Source organism: Protopterus annectens, chromosome 1.part0 (genome assembly GCF_019279795.1).
Source record: "Protopterus annectens isolate FY-2018-M chromosome 1.part0, PAN1.0, whole genome shotgun sequence".
Lineage (NCBI taxonomy): Eukaryota > Metazoa > Chordata > Ceratodontiformes > Protopteridae > Protopterus > Protopterus annectens.
Window position 1 is genome coordinate 1045109210 of NC_056725.1, and position 20316 is coordinate 1045129525.

Genomic DNA, 20316 nt, shown 5'->3' on the forward strand with positions numbered 1-20316 from the left:
GTACCTGATGTTAACAACTGGAATGGTGTATGTGAATACCTGCATATCCTGGCACTGTTCCCAGGGAAGCTAAGTGTGTGTCCTGGATGTGGGTGTGGTGTTCTGGACTGGTTGTGTTGTGTGTTACAGGTCCTGTGGTCCCAAAGCATGGTATAGAACATAACCTGCCAGTGTGATGTGCATATCTGACCCTGACGTAGGTGGCTGCAAATGCATATATATGCTATCCTCCACCTGACAGGTAGTACTACATCTACATACCTCTGTAGAAATAAAGATGTCAGCACCCTAGAAATACTACAGGTGCAGAACAGATGCCCAGTAATTCGGATAGTGCGCTCTGCTAATGCATTTCCCTCAAGTGTCATAACATAGTTAGGTAGGAGTTCGAATCCTGCAAATGCTCAGTGTGTGTGTGTGTGTGTGTGTGTGAGTGGGGTTTGTGTGTGTGAAAGGCTGTGAGAGAGAAATGTCCCTTTTGGCAACTGGGAAAACACACTACAGGATGCACACTCCCCTTACTAAATACAGATGATGTCAGCACCCTATAAGTAAAGCAGGAGAAGGGAAGCTGCCCAGTAATGCGAATAGTGCACTCTGCTAATGCGTCCGTCTCAAGTTTCATAACATAGTTAGGTAGTGGTTTGAATCCTGCAAATGGCAACTGTGTGTGTTTGGATGAGGGGGGTTAGTGTGTGTGAGGGAAATGTCCCTTTTGGCAACTGGGAGAACACACTACAGGATGCACACTCCCCTTTCTAAACACAGATGATGTCAGCACCCTATAAGTATAGCAGGAGAAAAGAAGCCTTCCAATAATGTGAATAGCGCGCTCCGCTAATGCGTCTGTCTCGAGTGTCATAACATAGTTAGGTAGTGGTTTGAATCTTGCAAGTGTGTGTGTTTGGTTGAGGGAGGTTAGTGTGTGGGAGAGAAATGTCCCTTTTGGCAACTGGGAGAACACACTACAGGATGCGCACTCCCCTTTCTAAACACAGATGATGTCAGCACCCTATAAGTACAGCAGGAGAAGGGAAGCTTCCCAGTAATGTGAATAGCGCACTCTGCTAATGCGTTTCTCCCGAGTATCGTAATGTAGTTAGGTAGGAGTTTGAAACCTGTAAATGGCATGTGTGTGTGTTTGGATGTGGGGAGTTTGTGTGTGTGCATTTCCGTATGAAAAGCATGTTAGTTTTGGCAATAAGGAGATCACACTACCTGATGCACATTACCCTTTCAAAATACTGATGTTGTCAGCACCCTATAAGTGTAGCCAGAGAAGAAGAACCATCGAGTAAACCGAATAGTGCGCTTCGCTAATGCGTCTTTCTCATGTGTCAAGACTTAGTTAAGTAGGGGAATGAATCCTGCAAATGGCAAGTGTGCATGTGTGTTGGGGTACTAGGGTGTGTGTAAATGCAAGTGTGAGCGAACAGATCCTTTTGGCAAATACTACAATACACCAGATGCTGCATACTCCCCCAGTAAACACAGGGGATGTCACCACACTATCAGCACAGCCAAACAGGGCTAGTTGGCTAGTAATGCCAATAGTGTGCGCTGCTACTGTGTCTATTACCATTGTCAGAGTACAGATAGGTATGCTTTGGTAACCCACAACTGCCACGTGTGGTTGTGTCACACAGTATGACCTTGTGTGGGTGTTTGTACATAACAATGCATGACATTGCCTAAACCAGCAATGGCATTGCACACATGATGTATGTGTGTGACACATACACATAAATACCTGTGACCTGCAGTAGTTACCATGTCTGACACATGCTTCGAGTGGATAAATGGTATTTGCAATGTATACCAATATGACTGTGTCTTACTGTGCAGGGTCTGCACGTGGTATGTCTCTATACAGTGTGGGTGTCTATGGTGAAAGACCTACAGCAGGGGATACACATCTGGTCTGGGCCATATAGTGTACATGTAGTCGATGTACAGGTGCTGCATGTTCCCACCTGTTGTGGTAGTGGTAACATGTCATTCCACTGCAATTCGGTGACCACATGCTGTGAACCCTTCAACTAGTGTGTTGTAGCTACAGTAATGCTCACACACAATGTTTGGCTGGATGCAGTTTGGCCATATAAACACAGTTCTTGAGACTGTTATATTGCCAGTGTTGTTATGGAGGATAGGTGGTCTTCCTGTGTATGGGAGGGTTGTGTGTGCCAGGCTATGAACCAGATGGCAGTCCGACACACTGTTAGCTGCACATGAGTAGGCCCTGATGGTTTGTGCTGTGCCAACAACCTGGAGGTGTGTGTATCTGTGTTACCATGGGATACCACCCCCCTATCCATGTGTGTTACATGTGTAGGGGATGACAGGCATGGTATGGGGCATAACCTGTCAGTGATGGGTAACACCTGTGAGCCATGAATCATGAATCTGGCACTGCATAGACATTGCAGTTCAGTGTGCTGAGGGCAGTGTCTGGTGCATGCATCGTCCGGTGTACACTGCTGTTGTTGTGTAGCAGCACTGTTAGTGTCCTAACCTGTGTGATACCCACGGAGGTCGCTATGTAAACCATGTCCTGCAGCATAAGGCAGTATGTGTGTACCAAGGAGCTTTGCCATTATACATCGGGCCATGCGTGTCACATGCAAGATGACCCTTGCACATCATTGTGGCTTCCCTAGCATGTAAGCACATGTTGACAGCCAGTGGATACCCTATGAATGACAGTGGAGACTGAGCATAATGTAGACATACAACACCCTTCCCACATATAGTGGTAGAATACCTGGTGAGGGTATGTTGGCAACCAACATCAGGCTCATACTGGCCTGTGCCACATGCTGAGAGATCCATTCTATGTTCCCTATCATGTAGTCCAGGGAGGTATGTCTCAGGCAGCCATACTGGCATGGTCAATGAGTGAGTCATATCTGTCCATGCCTCTGACTGACCTGTATGCATGTGTGCTGTGGTGGACCATAGTGCCCCTGAGGCATATCACTGTGACCTTCACCAGATACAGCCTGTTGAGTGGGACCCCAGTGCAGCACACAAGACAGGTACCTGACACATCTGTAGCAGGTGTGTTGTGTAGCCCTACAGGCTGTGAGTGTGTGGCACAGGGGATGTGCGTGCCATGTGTGGCATGTGCTCTGTTACGACGGAACATATGCCTGTGTGCCAGCTGCAGAGGTGTGTGATGCCCAGGCAGGCTGCTATTCTGAGTCCCCACGTATGCCCCAGTGTGTTCAGCATGCTGTCAGTGCATGTCAATGTCTGACTTGTATTGTAGTCACTGTAATATATTTTATTGATTTATGTATTTATCCTACATTTGTTGACTGGGATAGTCCGACTGGATGCATGTCCATTTCCAGGGGAGGCCCATGGAGACAAGCTACGAGGGTAGCAGATACAGCATTACATAATACTAGCATTACATATTACAAACAGATTATTTACAGAGATTACATAAGTAAGCAAGTCAAACATGTTCCACAGGTTAATGTTAGTCCTGAGCACAAGTCAGGATTAAATTAAAATTACACAGTAAAGTGGTTCACAGATTTTACACATTTGAGTTATCCAGGCTTGATACATTGACATAGCCAGTTAAGTGACAAATGTTGTTTGAGTCTACTGTTAAATTGACCTAAGGTGGACAGTAGGGTAATATCAGCTGGAAGTGAGTTCCAGGATCTACTTACAGGGTTTGCAAAGAGAGAATCACCGGCTGTGTTATTAAACCTGCTAGTCTGAAGTAGTAATTTGTTAGAGGATCGAAGCGGTCTAGGATTGTTATAGGGGGTGATAATATTTGAAGTGCAGGAGTATTGTCTGGATTATAGAGGATTTTATAGGCCATAATCAGTTGGTTATACTGTATTAGGCTGGGTATTGCAAGCCAACCAAGCTAATTTAGATTGATGCAATGATGTGTCCTAAAAGGCAGCCCAGTGGCAAACCTGGCAATGTGGTTGTAGCAAATTGAGTGTTTGTTAAGGACAGTCTTGTTCATATTCGAGTAGAGGTGATGCATACAGAAGGGTTGAAACAAGGTGTGAGTGAGCTATGGCACCTTTAGCTGGAGGGGCTAGGAAGGCTTTAATTCTGTAAAGTGACCCTAGTTTTCTATTGATGGCTTTGATAATCTGGTTAACATGTAGGTCACATTTGAGATTATTGTCTATGATGACACCTAATAGTTTCGGAGATGGGTCAGGGGAGATTATTGTGCCATCAGTTGATGTTATGGTAACGGTGAAAGTGGTAGACCTACGTGTTGGTGGAATAACAGCAGTTTAGTTTATTTGGGATTTAGGATCAGACGATGTTCAGAAAGCCAGTTTTCTATTGTATTAAAGGTGGTCTGGGTAGCTGACCATAACTCTACGGGAGATGTGGCTGATCAGATCAGAGTAGAGTCTTCAGCATATTGGATACAGCTGACTTTTGGGATGACAGTATAAAGGTCGTTAATGAAGATGGAGAACAACAAGGGCCCTAGTATAGAGCCTTGTGGTACTCTGAGGGTGTTAGGTAGAAGGTTAGATAGTTTGTTCTGCCAGAGGCCAGCCTGCTGTCGACCATGCAGGTAGGATTGAAACCATTGGAAGGCTCCAGTATCTAGACAGTGTTTGCAGGGTGTGGAGTACAAGTTGGTGATCAACCATATCGTATGCCTTGGAAAGATCCAAAAAGAGGGCCGAGGATATATAATTAGTGTTGCAAGTATGGTTTATGGTGTTAGTAAAGGCTAGGAGGCCTGAAGTAGTGCTGTGATGAGGACGTAAGCCATGCTGTCTGCCATAATGCGATTTTGGATTAGGTGGTGCATGAATTGTCTATGACGAAAGTTTCCATAATCTTTGCAAGTGGAGAGAGTATAGCTATTGGCCTATAACTGGAGAATTCAGTAGAGCTGCCTCCTTTGTGAAGTGGGATTACATATGACATTTTCAAGATGGTGGAAAAGTTAGATTCTACCATGGTTCCTTTGATTACCTTTGAGACGGGGTAAGCAATAGCATCATCTGGTTTTGATAGGTACTCGGCAGGGAGTTGATTGGCAGAAAGTGTAGTGGGTTTCACTGTTTCAATCAAGGTACAGAGAAGTGAAGTGGCGGCTGGTTGGCAGCTGAACGCAAGTAGTTTTCTAGGGGTGCTACTTTCAGGACCAGGGGAGCTAGGAGGTAGATGGCTAGCTAGGGCCTGAAATGTCTCAGTAAAGAACTGGTCAAAACCTTCAGGAACATCTTCAGGGGTATTATCAATAGTAGCAGCAGGGATTGGGGTTGACGTTTGTCCAGGATGTAGTATATATGACATGCCACCTGACAGGGTATGGCATTACTGGGTTCAGAGAGACCAGTCCCCAGATTGGCTGTGTGGTGGCATCCCACACATGTGTTGTATGTTCCTGGCCAAGGGTGATGGCTGACTGCATACATGTGGCAGCTGTGACATTGACACATGACTCACATAAACCACAACTGGACCATAGAGGCGATTCACAGGTTACCTTTGCACATGCTACCCTAGTAGTGTGATTGCCATGGTGAGTACCAACACATAGGCCAATGGGGAACAACATACTGAAGTTGTGTATGTGTGGATGTACCGCTACTGTTTCATAGCACTGACATATATGACTGCACATGTGGGTAAATGCCAGGTAAGACGTGTGCAATGTGTCACAGGCAACGTACATGCGTACAGGACAGACAGTGATGTTCTGTCGTGTAAAGTTATGCAGATGTCACTAGAAGTCTACAGAAGCACTGTAACTCTGCATTGCAGGTGTAAGCAGTGTTCCAGGGAACCCCAAGCGAACATGCATGCAAACAAAGCTACAGTAAACAGGGCTGGAAGTAGCGCATTATACAACAAAGAAGGGGTAACAATAACAGTAAGTAACAATGCAAATATGTAGGCACTATCAACATGTACCCAGGAATATGCAGCGCAAATGCCCATGGTAGAAATTATATTATGTCATACTTATTTGTGATTTGGATTACATTGGTACTGCACACATATCTATACGCGCCAACATCCACATGGCATAGTCGTTGTGGGCAACTTGACACCATTACTGTACATGTCCACCATTGCATATCACTACTTGCGTTAGCTTTCCCCCTGTGCTACCCATGTATGCGGCTATCTGTTGACAACCTTACCACCGGCATGCAATTATGTGCAGCTGTTATACTTTGGTATGTACTATGGGTGCAGATAACAATTCAGGACATTCATACAGTTACTGCAGCAGGCATGCTGGGATAAATACACAGTCATAGCAGCACACTGTACTGTTAGCAACATGATACTACTAATACACTTCTATGTAGTCACCCTGTGCATCAGCAACATGTTTACCTGTTCCCGCAATGATGTTGGAGATTGCAGGAGGTGGCACAGTGTCATCATATGCACAGGGTGTGGATTAGGTATGCCTGAGTCAGCCACTGATACCACCAATTGACATGTGTGTGTATGTGTGTTGGTGAGGGGCAGCAGTACAGGGTGGGGCAGTGTTGGTGAAGTGTGTGCGTGTATGTGGTTGCCCTAGGTGTTAACATTTCGCATGTGTGTATGCACGCACACAGTTCCACCTCATGGCTGCCATATACAGGGGTTTGTGGACAGCCGCAGACTGCACCTGGCAGGCCATACAGATCAGTGTCTGTGTGCACGGACACGGTACCTGTGCCTGGCAGGGGTGCTACAGACCGTATCCAGTACAAAGCCAGACTGGGTACTGTCATCAGAAGCGGGAGTGTGTTGACTGGACACAAGTCCCTGTTGGGACTGTCCAGAGCCACGTGCAGGTGGTCTCCTGGGGCGTTCCGATGACAGCACAGACCCAGCATTGCTGGGGCTGCTGCTGGCACTATGGGGGCATGCGCGAGCCATTTGTCATCTGCGCCGACTGTCAGCTGCTGCTGCTGCCGGCATACGGCCACGTCGACGTCGCAAACGCCCACCATTGCCCTGGCTCATGGACATCTGGTTGTGGAATTGCTGTAATATGTCCCCACAATGTCTGTCTATGACATCGGTGAAGTTAAGGATAGCATCCGCGATGTCATGCATACTGTCTGTCATGGCTGTGCGACATGCTCTCAGCTCCCTCAGACCCTGTCTGGTGTACCATTCCATACGTGACTGTGCCTGCATGACAGTCCGAAACATAGCTGAGGTTGACAGACCTCTTTGGGCACGTCGGCCAGAGGCAGTACGCCCACGGATGCTCCCACGAGAACCCACGGGCTACTGTCTGTGTGGTACCATCGGAGGACCCTGCCCATGGCTGCTGTGTGGGGACGCATGTGCCACAGGTACCACATTACCCTGGTCTATGCCCTCTGTATCCTGTCCATCACCTAGGGACAATGGTGACAAAGGATGTACAGGCAGGATGACTGTGCGCAATGATGGGGTTGACAGCTGTGTACTGTCAATTGGCTGACCAATGGCAGACCCTGACACACCTTCCTGTACCATTACACAAATATCATCATTACCAGTAGCTGTGGCACAGGATTCAGGTTCCCTGCTGCAGGTCACCAGAGCAGCCCCAGAACCTGTGGGAGGAAGACAGGAAACACAGTTTACAGTCTCCAGACATTGTTACCAGTGATGCACTTATACACACATGCACACATGCACACATGGACACATGCACACATGCACACATGGACACAGGCACACATGCACACATGGACACAGGCACACATGCAGACATGCACATGTGGACACATGCACACAGGCACACATGCAGACATGCACACGTGGACACATGCACACATGGACACATGTGCACGTGGTCACATGCACACATGGGCACATGCACACATCCACACATGGTCACGTGTACACATGCACACATGCACACATGCACACGTGGACACAGGCACCCATGCACACATGCACACATGCACACGTGGACACAGGCACACATGCACACATGCACACGTGGACACAGGCACACATGCACAGATGCACACGTGGACACAGGCACACCTGCACAGATGCACACATGCACACATGGACACAGGAACACCTGCACACATGCACACCCCGCAGTATACACACAGAGCACTACTGAGTTACACTACTGTTACTAGCATTATCAGGACTATTATAGGTTATGTTAAACACACTCACCAGCATGGATGGCCTGCCTTGCTGTAAGCCAGGAAGGACCTGCAGAAATGATGAGATTAATGTCAGTGGACACAACTGTGCCATTGATATTGCATATGATACAGTGTACAGAACAGTCAAGTGTACATATGGCATATTACCTGCACGCTCCATGTCGTGCTGCTGTGTGGAACCAGCCTCCATCATAATGCAGGTGTACTACTGTTGGTGTTCCGGGGCTGGAGCCACAACACTTAGGAGTAGCCCCTCCAGTCTGGTGAGGGGGGGATGTGTGGCCACCCCACCTCCTGTGGTGACCTGTTGCCTGTGGATATCTGATGCACGCTGCTGGACACTTCGGATTAAATCACTGCAGTGATGTCATACCTGCTCATATGTCCTGTTATGCGTGCCAATATCATTTACCCTATGGACAAGGTCTTGCCACAGTGCAGCCCTCTCCTGCTGATTCTGACTGGTGCGGTTAAACAGGATGTCATACTCCCGCACCAGGCTCTGGTGGATCTCCTCATCTTCCGCCACAGAGTAGGCGGGGTTACGCTGTTGCGCCATCTCCCTGGAAGAGAACACAAACAGGATATCAGCAGACCATGTCAGCAATATATGGCACACATACTATACATGATACTCATGTGTAGTGATATACTACTACTCCCATATGTTGCATGTGTGTGTCGTGGTGGATACACAGGTACATGGCCAGATATCAGTGCTCAGCCAACACCTGTGCAACAATACCTGCCACATTCCACACAACATAGAAGCATGCCCCATCGGTCAGCACACACTGACAGGTGCAATGCACAACCTCACACTGGGGGTTCATCCCAAGGTACTGTATGTGGGACACTGTCCACTACTGTGATGTGGACAGAAGTTACTCGGCCTGGATATACATATCCCAACACCACCACCAGCACAGTAGACTACTTTGATATGTATGTGATTAGACAGTTATTCACTTGCTGGGACTGAGATGGTATCCATGCAGCACACTGGGCCAGTGGAAGCCACAAGCCACACTGCTGACCCCTTTGCAAATGCTTACCACGGACATGCCACAGATTGCATGGAACTTGCACACACATTTCTAACCCAGACCCTATGCACAAAGGTTAGGCATCCTGTCCGGTGGACCCCAGACAGAGGCAGATTGTATAACAATAGCAGGAGGCTACTGCAGGACAGAGCACATTCACATTAAGGGAAGGCATCTGTGGTCAGCACTGGTACTATGCTACGGTCCGTCATAGCAATGGCCACAGCCTACTCTGGGAGGGAAATGGACACAAACACTATGGATGACCACAAGGCCTTCTTCAGTTATGTTACACATATGGACCACATGCCTCAGATATGCTCTGTGTTAATACACACCTACTTAACATTCACCAAACACACGGATATTGGCAACAATCTTGCAGACATGTTCGGTGCACATATCCCCCCTCCTTCTCCCCCACCAGTTGAAATATTTATCACAGCTGGATGTAACCTCCCTATCATCTCACATGTCCAGGTGAGGGCCGCCTGCAGCAGAGAAGAACACACAGCATGACTGTGACCTCATGGTATCCCTGGATGTGTGCTACCAGCACTCCGAGAGGACATACAACCGCATATAACACTGATAGTTTATCTTGGCCGTACTACAGGATATGTACCTGGACAGTGGCATACAGCAACAGTGGTCCCACACCACTAAGGGGGCACCTCGACTGATCCTGGGAATTACCACATCATATGCATAACAGGCCTGGTCTACTAAGCTATGGAATTATGCAGTATGGGATGCATATGCAGTGACATCGGGTACCTGCAGACACTTGTTCCCAGCCAGTGTGCCTTTGGGATGGGCTGATCCTGACTTTTGAACCTGGCTGACCTTTCAAAGCAGTCACTACAGCCATTGCTGGGCCAATGCACAGACAACTGCTGCCAGGATCATGGCCTAAGACTGATTGACATGTAATGTATGGTCATCCTCTTTTGGTGGAACTACGTACACACAACATATCACATGGACATACCTATGGATACAGACCTATGAGACATTTGGAGGGTTCACAGTATGCACACTATTAACCTGCTACTTTGCATTACTTGTGTTTGTCGCAGCTGGTTGCGTTACCACAGCTTCTGCTTGCTGCTGCTACTGTCAGTGCTGACAGCTTCGGGTGACAGAGTCACAGTGTCTAATCTTTTTTTTTTTTGCTCCCTCTCTCTCCCTCTCTCACTTCTCACTCTCCCTCTGTCTGCTTACAGACAATGCAATGAATGTATTGCATGTGGGGAGTGTTAGCACTGGATGCTTTTGTAGGTATCTGCATAGGTCCATGTGATGGCCTCTGCACCAATTGTAAGCCAGCATTTGCTAATTGCATACAGCCAGTTGTGTACTGATTGCAATTCTCACTGTGATTTCAGGTCAGTGCTATAAAAGGGTATGTGGGATAGGCGTTGCCCTTTCAGATTGTGAGGGCGGGGACCATGCTGGTATGCTGTGGACAGTGTTCTGTGAGTGTAAAGGTTAGTATCTCTCTCATGATTTAGGCTGTGTTGTATATTCACATTTCTCCATTCCTCTCTCATGTTCCCTGTAACAAGTGTGTATGCACATTGACTCCTACAACTATATATAGATATATATTTATATATATATATATGTACATATACATACATTTATATATGTACTTTAACTGACCTTATTATCTACAAGCTGCCAACTAGCATGGCTGCTTCTGTTCACACACTACTATTATGGAAATCCAGTAGTCTTGACAGTAATTTTAAATGACATGCTTTGTGTACTAAACATCCTATATTCCCTTTACATTCATCCCTACTATTACATGTTATATTTATTTTAGCACAATGTTTTTGCATAAGAGTCATGGCTTAGTGGTAGGTCATACAGACTAGTGTTTCCAAGGTCCTGGGTTCGGGACTGACAGTGGGATTTTATTTTGCTTTTGAACTGAGTACAAGACCTGTCAATCAAGGTGACTAAGGCACTTTTAAGCAGTTGCAACCGGGTTAGCGCTGGTTTGCGCGGAGCTCACGCAAGCGCACTGGTGGTTAGCTCCACGCACACAAACGCAGACCCGCTTACAACCGCTTAACGGTGCTTACTCTGGCGCACACCCGCGCTATTTTCTTTGAAAGAAAAGAAAATGGGGAGACAGGAAAGTGGTGAAAAAGGGGTCACAAAGAGGGTAAGACAGTAGGGAAACAAGCTTGGGATGTGCAGGAGGGATGTAGGTAAGGCCCATAGCTGCCCATTTCTTCATCAGCAACAGCTGTGCATATGTATGTAATTTGGTGTGACATTTGAAACCTTCCACCCCTGAGAGAGGTGTCAGGACAACAATAATACTTGTTGTACAGCCAATTGTAATTGATAGCTTCCATGTCCAGTAGACATGTGTGTGGAATGGGCAGCTATGTATGGGGCGTAATTTTTTGTGGGTACAGAGTGCCCTTTTTTTTTTTTCAGGTGAGAGTGGTATGTCAGGTGAAGGAAGTTGGTACAGCTGGGGAGGTAGGTTGGGTAGGTAAACAGACAAGACAAACAAGACGCATACAGGGGCAGTGTATGACATGTGTCGGGTTACACAATTGACGGGGACGGAGGTTTGGATATCCAGAGCCCATGAGCCCACAGATGGCAACAGTGGAACTTGATATCCCCACCCATAGGCAGTTGCCACTGTTCCTTCACTGCCCAGGATGGGGCTGTGCTGGGGGCTGTGTAGGCGGGGCAACAGGCATGCCCGTTAGTTGCACCACCCATGCCTCGAGCTGGCGTAGGGGCTCGAGAACAGAGTCCCGAATCTCCCTACGCACCACAGTCCAGACGCTACAGAGGGTGAGTGGTGGTTCTCCTCTGGCCACACTTGCAGAGGGGGGGCGAGCCCCATCCCCTGCAGCGCTTCCACCCGCAGGTGGCACAGGGCCACCAGAGGAGGGTCCGGACTCAGCACTAGTGCCAGGTGCACTCACCAGCTGAGGTGGGAGAGGTGGGTCCACTGGAACCCGCCTTCCCTGTCGTCCTATGTTTTGCATTATGTCATGACAGTTTGGGTTAGTGACATATAATACCATTCACAATTAGTTGTAACAGCATGCATTAGTATTCCCATTAACCAAACACCCAGATATTCACACCATTGAACAGCGTGCCTAACACATGCATAATTTGAACAGAAATACACAGTCCAACAACATGCAGGGTTAATTGATGGCAACAGGCCATCAGGTGTGGATGTATGAACAGGGCAGATGCATCAACGGACATGCAAATATATATGACTCAACAGGACAAACGTCCAGGGGTGTTAATTGTGATTGCACATACCATTTTCACGTGGAATGGGTTATATGTGGTTATAGGGTGGGGTAAAGAAAGTAATATTAACATCTTCGAATAACAATACATATGCTGTACATTTCTAATAGCTACAGTTATATACACACTACTGTTCTAACTACAGTTTCCTATATGATAACTATTTCAACTTGGTGATAGGACTGTTACTGCAACATCAATATACATTTTATTGTTCTTCATACACATTCATATCTAGCTTTGTTTAGCTACATCATCCTGCTACATTTGCTTTATATAGCTGTAGACAAGTGTGGATGTTTGGTATATCAGACAATCATCCTATCTGCATATTGCAGACTGAGAGCAACATATCCAGATTTTGGGATACACATTCCAGATGCAGCAACACTTTGAACAGATTTCGCTGTTTGGTTTTGAATCTCACTTGCATTTCATTCTGTCTTGACTGCAGTATACTTTATTCAGGGGTTATTACTACTGTATTGCTGGATTCATGACACTTTCTCACACTCTCTCACTTGCTTTCATTTTACTATTCAGGATGGTACTTACTTCTAGGCTTTATTGACATGTTTTACCTGTAGTTATTACAATCCTTTCCCGCAGTCTCACTTCTGTCATGTTTCAGTATTTCCACAGGGATATATTTCACACATGTGATTTCATCATCTTCTGCAGCTATACTTTTCAGCCTGCTGCAGGTTGTGTACTATTTTCTTACAGGTAGAGCATTTTTATTTCAGAATATATGTCAGACAGTTTCATTTTTCAGTTTAACTTACAGGCTGAAACACACTTTTGTAATCAAGCAATACTTGCAGACACTTTCACACTGTTACTTGCAGATTTTATTCCTTACTGACTACACTGCACTCTTTTGCTGACTGTCATACCTTTATATTTCTTTACAGTTACTGGTAGTGGATTACTGACCTGCCTGGTGGCGCAACCGCACCAGCCTATCGCCATAGGCTCTGCGGTTCACAGAACGGACATCTGCAGCTGTAATATAAATGAAGTAATATTGGAATACACATCTCCATAATATCAGCTAGTTTAATTTCTTACATACATAATTAAATGTTACTTACTCAGTAGTGGGGCATTGGGTGTTTGCCGGGCCTCCTGGATCCAAAGGTTCAGTTGGTCCTGCTTGCGTCTCTTCAGGTCCGCATGGTGGTGACGGACCTGCTCACCAGTCCTTGGAATCCCTGTGGCACTGGTGAGATCATGAGCCAACCGGTCCCATGCCTCGGCCCTGTATGCTCCCCAGAGGACCTGGCCCTGCGTGAGTTGTGCCTCATGATTATGGACTAGGAGCCAGACCATGTACCTGGACTCCTCAACACCCCACCTCTGTGCTCGAAAGCAACTACCCTCTCCTACTCCTGTCATTCTGCCTGCAGGTCAGTTCTACAATCGTTTATGTTGTGTATTCCCACCTATAGGGCTTATATAGTCCGTTTTTCCCGCACATATCTGTGATTGGCCATTTTGGAATTGTATCAACTTCAGTAAACCTGCATTGTCATGCTCTAGTTTGTATTCATTCCTATATATTAGCTATTATTGCATTTAAAGGTACTGCTGTCATGGCTTAGTGGTTCTGTACCTTGACTATGGTGTATAGTATCCTGGGTTCGAACCTGGCCATTTTTCATGACTGTCTAGACATGCTGAGGGGTGTGTCTGTGTAAAGGCAGTTTTGATACGGCTTGCTCAACGTTGCCCGTCGGTTAGCTTGTTTGCGCGGTGCGCAGCTCCGTGCAAACGGAGTATGCTGCTTTAAGCCTCATTTGGCTATCGGCACACATATTACGCTCAGCTCAGTTAGGGGCACATAGATTTAGCATGTTAGAGCACTGCTCAGCTACGGGCACTCATTTTGCACCAGTTAAACCACTGCTCATCTACGGGCAGATGCACTCACTCTGTTAAACTGTAGCTCAGCTATGAGCACATCTGGCATTTTTTATTCTTTTGTTACCTCACATTTCTTCAATATAAATGGGCTATTTCATTACATTTTACATAAATTGTGGTTTTATGTGTACATATTTGTCAGGGACTTGTTTCCTGCTTATTTTGCAAAAAAAAAACATTGGTGTTGTGGGGGCACAAACCATGAATGCCTGCTCTTCAGCCAACATCTCTACCACTACGCTATTGCTTCCTGGCTTATTTTGCATATTTAGTTCTTATATGCTTTCCCACTGACTGCTAACTGTAGCTAAGCTACGGCACGCCAGCAAACGAAAGTACTCACGGCTAAACATATTTACAATTTAAAAAAATATATAAAACGTGTTTATTTATATGTTTTCTGTTCATAGTCTGTGGGGGCATGTGTTGTGTTCTGTTTATTTACATTTCCGTGGACTCTGTCGTGGGTGTTTACTTTGGGTACTTTTCCTCTTCTGGGGGCGTGTCCGCTTACAGGGCTCGGCCTATGGACACGCCCCTACTGTCTTACACGGACCGTGTTGGCCTTAAGTGTGATTCAGCATGCTCTCATGAATATGCAGAGCATGCTGACATCACTCCGTTTAACTGCAGCCTCCATGTATGAGTTATAACTCTTACACCGAGGCTTCGTGAATCCTGCCCATTGAATATAGTTTGGGTTAGGAACAATAGTTAAAACCCCCTTCCAGATTTCAGTATTATGTGTTAGTCATGTCTAATATTAATGAAATACAGAATAAGTCACTACAGAAGTAATTTTATCAGGCTAATTATGACTCCATCATTCAAAAACGTCAGGCATGACATTGGTATAATGAAATATCCAAATTAAGTTTCAAAGCATTTTGGGAATACCCCCCAAAACATGGGTGAAACAGATGAAAAATATGTTCCATGTGTCATGGCTGACAAGATAAATAAGAATTCTCTAATCTTTTGGAGTAGAACTATACAGAAAGTAATTAAAAAGAAAATGTCTTAGTTAATATAATGGGTGTACCATATAATTTGTGCCACAGTTGCAGATTTTAGAATAAGAGTATCACAAAAGAAAACATAAGGCATGCTTTATCAATGTAGGCACATAAACTGGCTGTTTACTCCACTAACAGCAGAAAAGCTTTTCTTAAACTTTAAAGTTGCATTTTAAGGATTACCTGAAAACTCGCTGCTTAAAATAGTCGGCATAAATACTGTTGACATCAGCTGTATTGCTGAATTATTTAACATCAGTTTCTTTAGAGCCTTTATGAACTTAACTTTTACTTCTATTTCATTTAATATTTTACAACAAACACGACCATATATTTGTGAAGAATGTCTCCTTTTGGCCTTTAATAAGATTATGACTGACTCTACAGGTGGAGTTCATGGTCTTAAGGGCTATTTTTTGTACAAAGTCAAGAAAATTGATAGTTTCTTGTCTGACTGACTTGTGTTACTTAAATTTGTTATTTGGTTATGCATTAGGCATATTGAGATCAGCTATCATGATTCCTATTATAAAAGTGAAGGACTAACAGTATACACAATTACAGACAAGTAAGCCTGATCTGTAATATTGGTATCAGCATTAAGACAATGGTGCAGAGTTAATTTCATCTCATGTTTTGTTTCATATGGATTTTAACCAAGTTGACTTTTCTTCCAGACGCCCATGCACTAATAATGCACTTAACTCATTTTTGCCACAGTATAAGTGAGGCTGTTGTCTGTGTAATCGTGACCGATGTCATTAACTTTAACCTTACTAAAGTTTATTATACTATTCCTTATCAGACTAAAATTCACACAGTATCAGCATTAAATGAAAATGCTTTATCATCAGATGGATAAATACTTGGCTTTCTAAATGACCTAGTAGAGTAAAAGTAAAGAATTCTGTTTCATCAGAAAGAATATCGAACAAGACTCTGCTGCTGCAGTCAGTGCTTTATATTTCCAACCACATATGGGTGGGCAAGTTCACAGATGACACTAAAGTGGGAATTTTAGTGACTGGTCTGGGTGATAAGCAAAATCTACATGGCCTCATCTACTCCTTATTTATCTGGGCATATGAGAGCTGCAGTTCTTTTAATAACAAGAAATGTAGTGCATTGCATTTTGGATTCGACCAGAAGGAATATCGTTACTCTGGTAACCAACTACTGCCAGTAATGGAAATATTCCACTTTGCCTTATTTTGCTCAACTTGCTAGGCTAAAACTATGCTCCCTTGGCTATAGGTTCCACAGAGGTGATGTTAGCTTTATCCACAAGTGACTTAAAAATGACTTGCTGGAAGCCTGCATTGACATTATGTTCATATCCCATGCTTACTTAACAAGAGATAACAATTTTGCAATTTCCATTGTGGATTGGACACTCTAAACTGGCCATAGGTGTAAGTACATGTATGTGATATAGCACAACAACCACAGCAAGGTTAGCCAACCAGCAGTGCTAACATCATTTCTAGATGATGGTCACTTTTGTTATGACACATCAAGCCCATGTACAAAAAGGGGAGAAAGAGGTTTATGGATGGAATGCAATACATCAATGAAAAAAGTATTTTTCTGTAGGAATGGGTCACCTTTGGAATCAAATGGCTTTGAGTGTGGGACAAGATCTTATTTTAAATATTCTAAAATAGTTAGACCTCTACTTTGAAGATAAGGTCTACAAACATTACTTGGCATAAAAGAGACTCACAGACATTGTAACAATCTAATAGTGAAAAAAAATAACATAATTTTCCCCTTAAAGCCACTTCTTTTAACGATGGTTCACCTGAGCAGCCTGCAGTCAAGGTAAAGATAGGTCAGCTGCTAGGAGGTTTCAGGTTTCTCAGTGTATTTACATTATTACCTTCTTACCAGATGAAGCTCCAAAGAATTCTGCAGCATGTCTTGGCAAAGAGGTTAATTGAATAGGTTGCTACATTTAGTGCAGATGGGACAGCTGCATAGTCTGTCATAAACATCCATAGAGAGTAAGCATGAATTCAGTTGATAACTTGTTTTTTGAAGTGTGTCAATACTAACAAGTGGAACAAACACTTTTTTACAGCAATTGCAAAGCTTCTTTTTTTCATAATGCTGCATAACTTTAAAGGTATTGCTTGATTGCCTGCCTTCAAAAATAATACAGATGAGTGTGCATTTACCATCTCAACAAACCTGAACTTCAACAAAAGTGCCTGTTATAAAATTAAACATTTAATGGCATTAAACAGAACATCAAATAAACATACAATTCTAGCTCTGGTCAAACTTACATAAATATTATATATATCTTGTTTGTTAAAGTGCAGGGGAGCCATGTTAAAGAGAACACTGTACAATTACAATTGTTTGTTTACAGATGCCTTCTTAATTATAATTTATGTACTGCTACAGAAACATTTATATAAAATTGTGATTTACAAGGGTAGAATCAGAGCTCTGATTTTTTAAATGGATAGTTCATGTATGAACACATATTTGAGCATTCTATCAGCGCATAAAATATTCAAATTAAAATTAAGAAACTGACAGCCCAGACATTATGGACATAATTTCATACCATACTGGCATAAAAATGCTATTTAGTTAATGGAGCGCACTGATTATGCATCTATATTCAGAAAAAGGCAAATCAGTTAAGTGCTAGAATGGAGCGAGATCTGACCTTAACAAATGTTAATGTCCCCTTGCTTAAGTTGTTAGGGTTGGGTCATGGACTGCCAATAGAAATAACAGTGGCAGAATAAAGGATTAGTTTCTGCCTGCTGTCCATCGATAATCTTTCCCTGACTTCCTGTTCTAAACCTAGAAAGTTACTACAATAACAGGATGTGTGGTCATCTGATTTACTGAATGATATGAAGTCTGAAAACTAAATATATCCCATTATTATTATTTAGTGATTTCAGTCCTCAGTAATTTGTCTGAAAACCACAGAATTCATAAGGACCACACCCAAAATATAAGGCAAAGCTCTGGACATTCTGTGAAAATCTGGACAGCTGAGAGACCTGGAAGGTGAGTGTATACCTAAGATACAATGTTACATCACTTTTCTGAATGCGCTTTGAAAGCTAGTAAAACACTAGGCATTTTTAGATAAAGCTCCAATCATTACAAAGAATTATGAGTAGCTAGTCACTGCTAACCTAGTATTATGTGTTCTTGTCATGGATGCCTCAGGCTTCACTCTCAAGTTGAATTCTTAGCCATCCATGAGTCAAACACATAATAAGCTGGATATGAATGGGGACACACTCATAATTTTCTATGCTGTAGCCTTTCATTTCACCTATCTATTTTACCCTGTAGCACTCATCTCTGACTTTTACACTGTTTCACCTCCAGGGATCGATTAACTAGCACATTAACATAACCCCTGATAATACCTTATGGTTTAAATAAACAACACCAAAGTTCACTAAAGACAAGAGAAAAACAAACTTCTTAAGATCACCACACAGATTTTACTTTGCTATTATCTGCACCCCATCATACCATTCAACCACTTGGCAGAAGAAATCTGAACAAAGTTAAAAATAGTGGGGTGACAAAAAGCTAAAAACTGGGACAGATTTTAAATAGTGCTCTTATAAACTTAAAATGTTGCTAGAATGAAAAGTTTTATATTACTATGCACTTTGTGACTAACATGAAGTCTGAAACTCAAATGTCTGCCATTATTTAAGGAATTCAATTCTCACTGAGTTGCCAGAAAACCACAAATTTAATGAGGACCAGACCAAAAATATGAGTCAAAAGTCTGGATATTCTGTGAAAATCTGAACAATTGAGAGGCATGCACCCCATTTTTCTTTCACTCCTAGCTCTAGCTGATTAATTGCTTTCACCTTCGGATCAATACTTCTCAAACTTCAAGTTCTTAGCTTCTGCTATCTTTGTACCATAAATGACTCATTTGGTTAGCTAAACAATTAACAAATGTTCACAACATAGCAGATGTCTTAAAATATGTAAGGCATCTTTGACATCTGTTCATCATTTATAATAGATTTCACGAACAGCATTTTTAAAATTTATTTTGACGTATTTACATTTTTGTGTGACTTTTTTTAAGTAAAAATAATTCATGGACACAGAGGGCACCAGTTTAACTCTTAAATCTTCTCAGTGCTAGCTTTAAATCTAAGTTTTGCAAGCTAGCAATATTATAAACTAAGTATGCATGTTTCACAAGTGCCTTTTTAAGAACTGTATCGTTGTCACCTCACAGTAAGACGCTGTCCAGTTCGATTCTCAGCTAGAGCGTCTTCTGCATGGAGACATGCGTGAATGGGCGTACCTTCGTTGAAGGTTGTGCATCAGGGCTTGTAACTTGGCACGTAAAAATCAACTACCAATCATTAGCGGACCGGATTTCTGCTGTGGCGACCCCTAACCGGGAAAAGCCGAAAGACACAACATGTGTCACATTCATCTCTTATTAAATTCCAGAAATCCATGTACTTTCATGTAGTGTGTTCATTGCTCTTGTAACTAAGCAAGATCGATTTATTTTCATTTTCTAAGCACTTTTCCGAGAGTACAAAAGAGTAATTTTCAGTGTAAAGAAGCCAGTGTCCAAATAGAAAAATATTTTAGCAAAAATATATCTACAACATATAGAAGACTGCACTGTGATAATGTTTATATAATCTAACTAAGTAGAACATTACACAGCAGGAGATAGCAAAGCTCAGAAAAAGCATACTTTGGCTTGACATCAAAAACTCATAACACAAATACAGCAAGTATTACTACCTGGGCTTGGCTGCTTTATATTTGGTGTGAGATTTGGGTGGCAGCCATTTGCCTGCATCTTCTACTGTTTGTTGTTTTATGTGTATCATTCAAACCAGT